Source organism: Lathamus discolor, chromosome 5, assembly GCF_037157495.1.
Source record: "Lathamus discolor isolate bLatDis1 chromosome 5, bLatDis1.hap1, whole genome shotgun sequence".
NCBI lineage: Eukaryota > Metazoa > Chordata > Aves > Psittaciformes > Psittacidae > Lathamus > Lathamus discolor.
Genome location: NC_088888.1, coordinates 73,732,893 through 73,745,766, shown reverse-complemented (window position 1 = coordinate 73,745,766; position 12,874 = coordinate 73,732,893). Strand labels below are relative to the sequence as shown.

Here is a 12,874-nt window from a genome sequence, read left to right as displayed (position 1 = left end):
GTATACCTATTGTGCAGAACATGACAGGACAATATAGAAGCACAACCTGTCTGCTTAACAGAAATGAGTAGGTCAACTCTGAAACTCTAATAGATGTTGCTTCCTGACTCTTAATGGCTTTTCTAATCTCCTGACCATGTCCCCCTGGACAGTTTGGGGGCTGCTTGGTGCATTAGAGGATGGTATCAGACCTGCATGCTGTTTGGTCCCACACAGAGCAGCTGCTTTTGTGGATGCAGTGTGAGCTGTGCTCCAGTTCTAGGACTCCTTTTACCCACAGTGTGGGGGTAACAGCAGTTTCTGGCACTGGATCCTGAGCACCTACAGCTGTGAGTTACTTCCAGCCTTGCCTCTTCCCTCCTATTTGAAAGTGGTGTACCGTCTTCTCTATGAGAGAGACTGTGGGGTTGGGAGCATTCCTTGTGGAGATTGCATCTGCACTGCTCTGCATCTCCTTCTCTACCCAGAGTGGCACAACTTTTTGAGACTTCTGCGCTCTCTTTTACCACAGCAGTTCTTGCTGTGCCAGAAAACATCCAGATGAGCTCTTCCACCCTTTTCTGGCATCCTCAAGATAGATCAATTGCACCCTTGAAAGCAGTAATAAATATGAGTCTGAAATGCTGGCTTTATACGGCTTTTAAACTTTTATATGTCTTCCTCAGTGTTTCAGTTAAAGCAAATTAAAAATTAATCATGTAACAGGATATGTGATAAGGTCATGCAAGTTAGCAATATAAATTCATTGTGTTTGATGGGAGCGTAAAACAAAATGTGAGATTGCAGGGGGTCTTACAATCCTAGTTCATTAGTCGTGAGCAAAATAACAAACTTGAGATTTCCTAGGCTCAGCAAGATCTCAGTGTAAACTGGGATCCCAGGATAGACATCCAGACCAGTAGGTGCTTAAAACATCCATATTACATCGCCTTCCCTTTGCCAGTGCAAAACCCCCACCACCCAAACAGGGATGAAATGTCATGTAGATTTCCATGTGTATGACCATATCTGCAGTAAGTATCCTGTGCTTGTTTTCATCCAGGTGGTCAGTTTGCTGACTGGGGATTTGTGGCTGGTTTCAGCCTTTGGGGGCTATGATATTGGCACCATCAAATATCTCTTTGAACAGATAAATTAAATGTTTGTGGGTTGTTTTTTTTTGGGGGGGGGGGGTGTTTGGTTTTTTTTTTTTTTTTAATTTGAGGCTGTCAGCCATAATCTTAATAATAATGATAATGTATTTTTGTAAAGTATCTTATGTCATTTTCTAGAATCAAAGCACTGGGGCCTAAATAGCAGAGCTTCATTAAGGAGATGAAGTGAACAAAGAGAGGCATCTGGCAGAAGAGCGAAGGACAGTGTAAAAATAGAGGCACATGTTAGTTTGAGTAGCATTAGTCATTTCTGATATTATGTTGCCTATGAACCTCTGCTCCATTCAAAGCGGAAGCCTGAGCCAACAAAGCTAGTTTTCAGGACATTCACACAGTGTTCCTTTCTTCCTGAAAATAAGCAGCTGAAGCTTGGGGAAATTGGAGGTGCCTTTTTGTTAGCAGAAATCTTTGCCACAAGGACAATTTGATGATGTATCCTAAATAAATCTTCAAAAAGCAATTCAGCAATTTCTGTACCACCCTTTATTTATTTATTTATTCAGTATGCTGTTTTCCAAGAGCATGGGCCCAAATTCATTGTGATCGGTTAATGTGAGGATCCTGGGGAATACAGTATATATAGACCCCCCCTTTAGTTTTAGTTACTTATTTGTATAGCCTGCAAGAAGGTAGATTGCTTTGTGCTGGATTGCAGAGTTTTAGGCTGTAACATGGCTAAACTGAAACCTGTATTTCAGAAGCATTAATGATTTTTCATACTTTTAATCTCGAATTATAGAGTCAAAGTTGTGTCTTAAACTGTTTCTTTTTCTGAATTTTTCAATTTCTCCCTTGCACTTACTTTCTCATACTCTCTATTTTCATCTCTGTTCCCTCTCAGAAGCATAGCTCAGTGCAAACAGTGGTATAGTACCTTTTGGAGTACCACTGTATGTCACATTAAATCTGGAATCAAACATCTTTGTAGCTGGTAAACCAGAAGTGTATAGGAATTTTCTCTCTCAATAGCACAGAGAAAGCTGCTATCAGACCTTGGACTGCAATATAGGTGTTCTGGTCACACCACTTGACTCAGCTAGCTCTGTGTCTAATTGCTGCTTTATTTGTCTGTCTGACCTTTTCAGCTTTTTGTTCTCATTGTTTTCCTAATTTGAGCTCTTCTGCTCTGGTCTAGGTTGCTTCAGGCTTGCCCACTCTTGAAGTGCTTTGGTATACATGTTCACCTGGCTCTACATAATGCTTTCCCTTGTGGTGGTAACATAGGCAGGATACTGTTTCTTCTGATTGGCAGAATAAATGTGCAGAGTAATAATATGGTGGGATACAGATATAATACTTTATGAGAGAGACTACAGAACATGTATCTGTTGTTATCCTGTCCATGGAGAACAGGGACTTCAGGGTTATTTCTGATTTATGTAATTGTGGGCACCATTTTATTTAGAGAATGAATGTTTCCTGAGGTAGAGAAAACATTTTCTGGCAGCTTGTTGAAAATTCCGTTGTGTCACTGATCGTATTGTACAAATAATGTAGTGTAGTGAGCAGGGGGTTATGCTTGATGGGAAAAACACATTTTACTTTAATACTCAAAAGTGCAAGCAAGAGCAATGCACTATAATAAGGGATGGCAGTTGACGGTTAGCTAACAGGAGCTTCTCATATTTGAAGATGTTAATAGTAACAAATACAATAATCCTGTGTGGTGAATGCTTATAAGTGTGGAATAAAAGGCACGCCAAAACCAGTTTTCTTATGTACAGATGGTAATTTTTTTTTTTCCCAAATGAAGGTACTGTTTAGTTCTGTAGAAGGTGGTGAGACCTGTGCTGGTTTAGAGTAGACCAGGAGAGGTTCAGCACTTGCCTCAGCCTGCTCTTCTTCATTTGCAGTGAGGAACTACAAATGCTCAGCTTTTCATGCCCATTTTTAAAGTAATTTGGTTAGCAGAAATGAGATGATGTAGAATTTATTTATCTCAGAGAAGAAATTCACTGAGGTTAGGTTTACTGTAATCCTGTCTAGTATACATGCAAAATGACTGAAGTGAAAAAATATCAGTGTTCATACTTCCCTTTGACCGTTATTGAGGTGGAAAGATCTGGAGGACATGAGTAATTTGGATAAGTAGCCTAAACTTTTTTTATCAAGCTATGCTAAATGAATTAAACATAGGTTACTTTACAACAGCATTACTTTGTTTTTTGCATCAGTTTAATTAAGTTGGTTTTAAATCACTGCCTAAGTCACACAGGCATATCTTATTCACACAAATGAGCATTTTTCTTCCTTTGCCTACTACAATTCACATCCACAGTTGTCCAACCACTACTAACATGTCCCAGCCTGAGATGTATCTTTTATCCTTCAGCATGATATTCTTTATTTGCATTTAGCTTTTTATTCACTGTGCCTAACAGGTGGTTTCCTCCAGTACTACTGCTTAGTCAGTTTGTTCCTATTTTTACATTTGTAGAGTTGATTATTCAAATCTAAATGTGGAACTTTGCACTTTATTGATTGCATCTTTTTTATTCCAGACCATTTCTGCAATTTGAAATTACTTTGAAATGTGGATCCTGCCTCTTTTTAAAGGACTTGAGACTTTACCTATTCTAATGTCAGGCACAGATTTCACAAGTGTCATCTCTGTTACCTTGGTCACAAATGGGACTATTGAACAAAACTGGACCTAGAATAGACATATATGGGATCCTCTTAGAAATTGCTGGACAGTTTGATAAGGAAGCTTTAATAACTACTGAGTTCTTGATTTCTCTAAACCACTGTATTTAGTTTTTCTTTTTTTCACTTTTTCAGTGAGAGTCTTAACCTTTGTTTGTTGACTTTGTGTCTTTCCTCTTCTCAGTGAGTTCCTAAATGTGAACCTAGACAGGTTTAGGGCCATTGGTTGAGTGTTTTCATTGAGATTATTTTCCAAAATGTCCTGACTTCCCCCAAATTTTCTCATGGTACAACAGTTTTTTTTGGTACAAGACAGGGCAGGAAGACAAGTGGCCGTACTGGCTCAGCTGGACCAAAAGCTTCTTTTCCACCTTGCCTCAGACAGTGATTAGAAGTGGATGGCAAGGGAAGAGAAAGGGAAAGAACTAAAATTGGCGTGTTATTTCCTCCTATGGCTCTCTAGGATACTGTCAGCTCTAGGACTTTAAAAGCTGAATGTGGTTTTGTGTGTATGCTGTCCCTCAGTAGATTTGTCTTCCATGTACTTGTCTCTTTGACCCTGTATGATCTTTCAACATCTACAGACAAGAAGTTGCAGAGGTCTTGGGCTCCTCTTGCTTGTTCCCAAACTGGCTCCTCCCAGTTTCCTGTCATGGTTTTCTTTTTTTCTTCTGAAGGGCAAACACCTATGTTGTATTGCCCCAGGTCGCCTCCCTGCAGAGTGTCCTCTGTCCCTTTCTGAGGAGTTCTGGATTATCTCGACAATCTTTTTTGTACAGTTTTCATAAGCTCTTCGGAGCCCGAAGACAGAGAAAACACAGTTGGCAGTTGAAATTGATGGCTGGCTGGTTGAACACGTTTGCACCTCAAGGACCACCGCTGGCCAATGAGGCTTTTCATTATTAGATATAACTCTTCTGTCCTCTAAACAAATCCAGGGGACATCCTCCCTCTCTGTGCTCTCCTCTGTCCCCATTCGCAGCTTCTCTTTGGGCACAGCCGCACACCACATCATTCCTCCTGGGACACGGGACCTTCCTACCCTGCTGCTACTCCTCCACATTATGCCTTTTATTTCCTTTTTCCTCCCAAGATCATACCGAAGAAGAAAATGCCACTCTTTGGTTTCTAAATCCCTCTCTCTGTATATTGCCATCTCAGTGTACTTAGGTTTTAGGTAGTTCCTTGTTTAGACAAGCAGCCTTTGAAAGAGGGAGGAAGGAAAGAGGATTTCCAGCAGCAGATGCCTCACTAGCACGTCTTGTGGCGAAGGCTTCAGTGTGTGTCTGCAAGTAGTGTTGGTGATGCTGCGTTTTGCCTGTGCAAGGTAATCTAATACTGCTGGTTTTCCTCTATCGAGCAGCTGTGGCTGTAGCGCGTGTATTTGGGGGGAGGAGGGTGAGGTGTGTGTAAAATATTTTCCTATTTTGCTTTGGGAAAAAAAAAAAAAACAGAAAATTTGGAACTAAGGTTATTTTACTCATCAAATTGTTGTCTGTAGTATGTTAGTTACAGGCTTTCTCTGGTTAACATGGGTTTGGATAGCAACAACCTTAGCTTCATTTCCTGAATTTCCTAAGTGAATGTTTGTGTTAATTTCTGAAGGTAAAAGAGTTCTTTTGCTGCAGTGTAGTTGTTGCTGAATATTTAATCAGGCTACATTCGGATAATGTTTATGTCTTCAGCAGAAAACTCCTGTTATTTTTCTTGATGCTACCCTATCACTGCTGTAGCTTCAGATAGTGGTTTTTTATCATAAACTGTGGCATGACTTTGGAAGGGTATCTGGCGTAGAGAGTTGAGGCAAATACTGATATTGTATGAGAACTGAATGACTGCAACATTATTTTGGGGAGATGAACATGACTGATAAGTTTTATCTAAATGGTTAAGAAGCATTGTTTATATTTTAAGTGAAAACAGTATGCTGCTTTAGGGAAGGGTGATGAAAGGATGACAGATTCAGGTGGAACAGTGGAAGCAGAGGTATACAAAGTGTAGGATACAAGTTCAGTACAGGTGGGTGAAAGTACTGAAGTCCTGGTGCTTGAAGTTGAGGTGCTTTGTAAATTTGTATAGGTCTTAGAGATTAGCCGGTGAGATGTAAATGTCAGTGTTGATTTTGTGTTGTTACTAATCATAGAATCATAGAATAGTTAGGGTTGGAAAGGACCTCAAGATCATCTCGTTCCAACCCCCCCTGCCATAGGCAGGGACACCTCACACTAAACCATCCCACACAAGGCTTCATCCAACCTGGCCTTGAACACTGCCAGGGATGGAGCACTCACAAGCTCCCTTGATTCCAGCGTCTCACCACCCTAACAGGAAAGAATTTCCTCCTTATATCCAATCTAAACTTCCCCTGTTTAAGTTTGAACCCATTACCCCTTGTCCTGTCACTAAGGTCCCTGACAAAGAGTCCCTCCCCAGCATCCCTATAGGCCCCCTTCAGATACTGGAAGGCTGCTATGAGGTCTCCGCTCAGCCTTCTCTTCTCCAGGCTGAACAGCCCCAACTTCCGCTGATGATTGGGAAGGTTAGGCTCTGTGAAATGCTCACCAAGTCTAGGAATCACACCATTTTGCTTTTGTGGCTCATCTGTGGAGGAAGAAAACTATATATAAACTATATATACGTATATATGTATATGCATATTTATTTCAGTGATACATGCAGCAAACCTAAGAGTCTGCTGTTTCTCCATAGCACTGTTTCAAACACTGAGGTCTTTTCTGACTGTGTTGGAGGTCTCCATGGAGGACCAGCGTGGTTAAGATGGGAATTTACCCAGCTGTAGGCTGCAAAGTGGGATGATGCAGGAAATACTTAGGCAATTATACCAAAGTGATGTATCTTTCTGAATGTAATCCAAAACCAAACAAAGTAACGAGAAAGGTTTTTTCATTTCCTTTGGCACTTTTTCAGTGGTGCTTATTACTCTGACATGGTCTTTCCCATCATTCATGAGACATCCCAGGAGAGGCAAGGCACGAATTTCTAATATGAGCAATAAACAGGAGCTTTTCCTCTCCACACCTAAATATGTATTTTAATGTTATAGAGGCACAGGGTAGGTTTACTGTGGCAGGTCATTTTTGAGAGTCTTTCACACCATTTTAATGCCAAAACCACTTCACTGACTTAAATAATACCATTACAGAGATAATTAATAACACAGCGAGAAATTAAGAAGCTCAGGCTAGAAAGGAAAGACACATTCTCTCCTGGGGTTTGAAAGGAGTTGGAAGAGGCAGGGAGGTGCACGAAGGCTCTTCCAGATGACACAAGCAGCAGAGAGTTTTGCACCAGCAGCGCCAATGTGTTTTTCGATGGGCAAAGAAGAGGCCTGTAGCACTTGAGCCAAGAGGCAGGAACGTGCTCTAGGAAAGAGATGGGAGCAGGATCCCAGCGTGAGGGATGTGGAGGTTCAGCTGCACAATTGAGCTGTCAGGCTTGTGTTTTATGTGCCCTGTCTCTGTCCTGCATGGGTACCTCTGGTCATGAAGGGAGCAGTGCCAGAACAAAAGGTGGCTTTTTCCAAGTTGCTTACAGACGAGGAACTAGTGCATTGGCCCATCATGTTGTTTAGTCTGTTTAAATTTCTTAATGCAGAATAATACGAGAATTTAACAAGAAATCCCATTCTTTCCCGCTTTCCTCTGCACTGAGGCTGCTGCCTGTATTGTTTCCTTTCTTCTTTTCCCTCTTTCTTTTCTAATACTCACCAGACAGCTGGCATAATGGAGTTTTTCACTTCTACAGCAAGTGCAGCACCTGCTACGTGAAATCTCTCCTTTTCTTTTTGAGTGAAAGCTTTAAGCAACACTTCTCTCAGACGGAGATTAAGTCCTCCGTATTGCTGTCTGGGCTGGACATTTGATTAATACAGGGTCCCTTTATTGTCACCCTGCCTTTCTGCTCTTTCTCATTAGAAATCAGTGACTCTTCCCCAATTCATTCATGACTGGGAGAAAAGAATGCCTAATGATACACATAGATAAAGAAAATGTATAGCTTGCATTCAGCTGGTAAAATGAGCTATTTTCCCACGTGGAGAGGGGATTAAGCAGGGGGTGCATTTGCCTGCTGCAGCTGCTAGTAGAAGCCTTTGACAGAAAATGGTGATGCAATGTGTGCATGCATGTACACTTGCATATGGAAGAACTTAGCTCAGTTGTTCATATATAATCTTGTGTTCTGGTGAAATGATGTGGTGGCCTGGAGTCATCTTTTTTTTCCCTCTGAAGGTTGGAAATGGTTTTGCTCCTGGGAGCTGCTGAGTGTTTCCATTACCACCTGACAGCACCATGTCAGCAGAACAATATTTACTTGCTGCGGTTTGTCCACGGAGGAACTGCAAGGAGGGTTCTGTAGGTGTGTTTTGGCCAGAGCATGGTGTCCTGAGGACATAATCCTTCCCGTAACAAATTGCACGATTTACTAACTTAAGAATAGGTACTTTGATAGTTTTTGTAACCCTTTTAGCACTTACATCCAGAGTTTTCTCCACTTTTTAGTGATGTAGTCCTTCCAGGCACAGACGGTGTGAATATCTGCAGCAGTTCCCCGGGGATTAGGGTTTGATGAGTGTGTTTCTGCTGTCCTTTCCTTGCTGCCTCCCAGCTGTGCTGCCTGTGGCTGTGCCATGGCTGGCATTTGGGGCTTGCTGGAGTTCCCTTCAGCCTGGGTGGGAGCAAAAGCCAGAGAAGTGCGGTACAAAGCCCTAGCCAACAAGCTCTCCTGTCCAGTGTGCTGATCTTGTGCAGGAGCAGCATGAATGGACTGCTTATGCAAAGAGAGGTGGGAGTAGTTCAGAGGAGAGATGTCTCAGGTCCAGCCATTACTGAAGGGGATTTTATGGGGAGCAAGAGCTTTCTTCTGTTACTTGCTGTGTTGGTGGCAAGACCAGTGTGGCCTAGGCTTGCCTTTACCCCAGGGCAGAGGGGGCAGAGCTGCCCGAGCTTGGGACTGAAGTGTTCGGAGCTGCAGGGTTTAGATCCTCACTGCAGGGATACATGCCAAAGGTGCCAGAAGCAGGGTTAGCAGATTCAGGATGGTGGGAGGTGTTACAGAACAGAAGGGAAAGCTCACCTTAGATATTATAAACCATAACGTAGGTTGTAAAAAGGAATGTAAACAAAATCACATATATAAAAACATATATGTATGCTTTTTTTCCTGAGTAAATTCAGCTTTAGGAAAGGTTTGAATGTTACACTGAGTTGGCAGTGAATTGTGAAAAGCTTCCTAGCTCTAGGCAGCACAGGAGGCAGCAGGAAGGAGGGAGCTATCAGCAAAGGAGCGGTAAGGCTGACAGGCAAGGGACATTTTCCCGCTGTAAGTACTAAATAAACTTAAATGTCCATGGGTCAGAAAACTAGTTGAGAGGAGGCTTGTGGGGGCTAATACTTTAATGTATTTGAGATAAAGTAACTCAGGTTTGGGTATTGGTAATATTGTGCCAGTTGTGGAAGCCTGTCTTAGTGTTCTTAGGATGTTCAATGGGGAAAATAAATCCTGGCTTCATGTGGTGCCGAGGGATCGTATCAAGGGACTTTGTGGCTATATAGCTGCACTGTGGTAATACACAAGTTGTTCTTCTCTGAGTCTGTTCCTGAGAAATGTAAACCAAAGCATTCTTAGGAATCAGAAATATTTTAGGGTTACATGTACCTCATGCACCTGTGTAGATGTCAGGGACTTAACTGTTAAGAGTCCTCTGTAATGTGGTTGGGAGACTGCTGCTGTTGTGCATTTCCTTCATGCTCAACCTTTATGGTCTCACACTTTTATAAATCAAATATCTACAGAAGTAAGAATCAAAAAAGCCCGGAATCTTGAACTCCGGTTCAAGATCAGTTCAGGTGAAATGAAGAATGTGGGTGGGGGCAAATGGACAACTGGTGCCAAGTGAGTGCTTTCTCAAAGAAAGAGGCTTTGGCAGTGTACTGCCTCCAAAATGTGCTGGATTCAAATAAGAAGGTGGCAATGGGCGTAAGGTGCCTTCCTTTATCTTTCAGTTGGTTTTACTTCTGTTTTTAATGTTTTAGTGTAGTAAAGCTTTTACCATCCCAACACCTGCCTGAGAAACTTACTCTACTGCTGTGTGTACTGACATGATTGATAACTCAGTTTTTAACTCTTAAAACTGAGTTTACCTCAGTTAATAACTCTTTGGGGTTTTTTTGGTTTGGCTTTTTTTTTTTTCTTTTTAATGCATTATGTGTTGTGGGTACCTGAAACTGGCAGCTTTCTTTGGCAGTGGTGCTACGGGTCGAGAAAACAAAGTCAGACCTCATAAAGAGGGTATTTCCGCAAGCATACATCGTCAAAACAGGATGCACTTCATTCTTGTGGCTCTGGCAAATGAGCTGTGACACGCTCTTACTGATGCTGCTGCAAGTAATCAGCTAGAGGTTACTTTTCTGGATGAAACACATTTAAATGGCAGTGAAGGAGAGGACTGTGATTTGTTTTGATTGGATTTCCCCATGAAATTTGCATATTGCAGTATGTAATATGAGTGGCTAGATATAATGGGGTTTTTCCTCCAAATCATACCATAAACCAAGAGAGAGGAAAAAAAATTGCTTTTAGTTACATTGCATTCTTTTTTGAAGAACCTAGGAGGAGCTTAGATCTGAATGGTTCAAATGAGCATACTGTTCCAATTGTGTTGATTATAACAATACACAAGGGTTGGGTTTGTGTTGGGTAATGTATCTGTGAGGTAAATAATAAACATTTGGAATCATCTACCTTTGTTTTCATTCTCATTCCCAGGTCAGTATTAAAGAAGTAGTTCTAAAACTGTTCTTCAGAGGTTTTGATAAACATTTTTCTATAGCTGACACAGTGAAATAACTTGTTTGAGATAGGCTTGAGAGAAAAGCACTTAATAACAGTGCTGTAGTAGCTATTACGGGACAGCTGTACTTTCTTTCTCCTTACTAAGGAGGTTATAAATAAGGGTGTTTTACTGTGCAAACTCAGACCTTTCTTATGTTTGTCCTCATTTAAATTGACAAAACCATGAAAATACATATGACAAAAATAGGTATAATCATTAAAAAGTTTGCATTAAAAGTTTGTAAGTGTGGACTGGGGGCACAGATGTCCATTTAGAGAAACAGAACATAGTCTATAATCTGTGTGCAACAGGCTCAAATGACACCAGTTTAAAAAGTACGACAGTCTTGGAAGGAACTCAGGCAGCAACAGAAAAACTTGACTTGCTCCCTCACTAGCTTGTGCATGCCTGCATACGCATCTGCTTGTTTTTCAGATGATTGTGCCAGCGCAGTAACAGCTCTTGTCTGGCACGACAGCACTTGAGTGCACTGAGACTGCGATGCCTGTTTCATCCCAGCATCTGGTGAGATTAAGTATTAGCGCTGCTGTTAATGAACAGTTTGCGGATGTGAATGAATATTTGGGGTTGTTTTTGTTTCCTCTGGTTTGTAGCCGACAAAGCCGTCGGGATGAACAAAGCCTTCCAGACTGCCTACTACACAGATTAATTTACAGCTGCCAGTTTGTATTAGTAGTTCTATTTATTCTGCTTGGGTGCTTTTTTGAGGAAAGGAGTATTTCTTAGTCAATTGTCTCGCAAAGAGAAAGGAATTCAGGAAATGTGAAGCAAACAAATTCCTGTTAATTAGGTAAGCTCTTGGCAGCTGAGTTGTTTGCTCCCTTATGATTTTATGTTACATTGAAGGACTGAAATTCAAAAACAGAATTTAAGTTGGGGTCTGAACTTTGTCTTTTCCCTCCTGCACTCTGCATTGGTGATGCTGGGGCTCAGTGAATAGCAGCTGTAACCAAATTTCTTGTTTGCCTTCTTAAAAGCCTGGCCTTCCTGAAGGTTTTGACAAGAGCAGCAGCGTACATCTCTTGCCTCTGCAGCTCTGAAGATGCCATAGGTTTATCGGTAACGCTGCATACTCCCTTTTTTTATGATGTTTTGCTAGAATTCTCCTCTTCTCTGTTGGTGTTTGTGCTGAGTCTTGGTTCCATGTGCCAACTGCCTGATGTAGCCAGGGACTGCTGGCTCTTGCTGCTGGGGATCCGAACCTGTGCACAACCCCTCACCCATGAGAGTTTAGGTGGTTGTCAGTGAGGGTGTGAAAGAAATAGCTGAGAGTTTATCCAAGAGCATTATGGATATGTCTGGGTATGGATGATACAGACTGGCTGATGTTTCTGTCCATATTCTATAATAACTGCTTTGGAGGACTTAAGTAGTTCAGAAAGGGATTAGCTGGTTCATTTATGTCAGGATCAGGCACACCAGGAGATGTGCCCTTCTTCTCCACCCCCAGTTGAGCTAGAGCTCTTTGTTGCCCAAATTGCTGAGAATGGGATCAAACTGGGCTAAATAAAATCTTCCTTCTCCCCTTCTTCTCTCCTGAGCTGCAGGGTGGGTGGGGAATAATGCACTGTGGGCCTGTTTGGAAACCAACTGGAAGGCAGTGAGACATGAAACGTCCCAGATGTTAAGAGGAGACCTTGCAGGGACAGGAGCAACTGCTTTCAGGACCCTGCAGTGTTAGGGGTACCTGCTGTCAATCAAGACGTCCCAGACGAGGTGTCAGCTGTGAGGCAAGGGAAGGGTGTAAAGTCTTTTTGTCTTTCGGAAATAATTTCCCTCCTGCTCATTATAATGAATGGTCCTTTCTATAATTCACTTTGCAGGTAGCAATTACAGTACCTCATGTATTTTGATGCAAGCGTCTTGTAGGAGAAATGTCATGCTTATGTAACTATACAGGTATATATATCTATATCTATATCTACATATATATATACACACACACACACTTTTTTTTCTGGTGAGAAGGTGGTTTTGCTCCATAGTAAGTGATCAGTAGAGGGCATGATACCTGTGCTGTGATTTCTGCTTTCTTCTGACTTGCTTGGATTTGGTTTTGGAGCTTGCTGGTGTCTAACTGTGGCAATGGTGCAGGTGTTTGCTATGCAATGTGCAGCTTCATTTGAGAAATACTTTCTGCTCCTGTTCTAGTCTTTATTCCTTTGAAGGTTTTTTAATTGATTTGGAAATGCCAATTTAA

General features: G+C 41.7%; 1 protein-coding gene across 7 annotated transcripts in view; it reads left to right on the top strand.

Moving 5' to 3' along the window:
* The window catches only part of ANKRD6 (ankyrin repeat domain 6), a 96,480-nt gene that overhangs the window by 23,795 nt on the left and 59,811 nt on the right, over positions 1-12,874 (top strand). The window contains exon 1 of one of the 7 annotated variants that reach the window (XM_065681242.1): positions 11,666-11,733. The exons of the other annotated variants lie outside the window; for them this stretch is intronic. The gene's annotated coding sequence lies outside the window, so the exon portion shown is untranslated. Of the gene's footprint in view, positions 1-11,665; positions 11,734-12,874 lie in introns of those variants that run through there. 7 annotated transcript variants of the gene reach the window in all.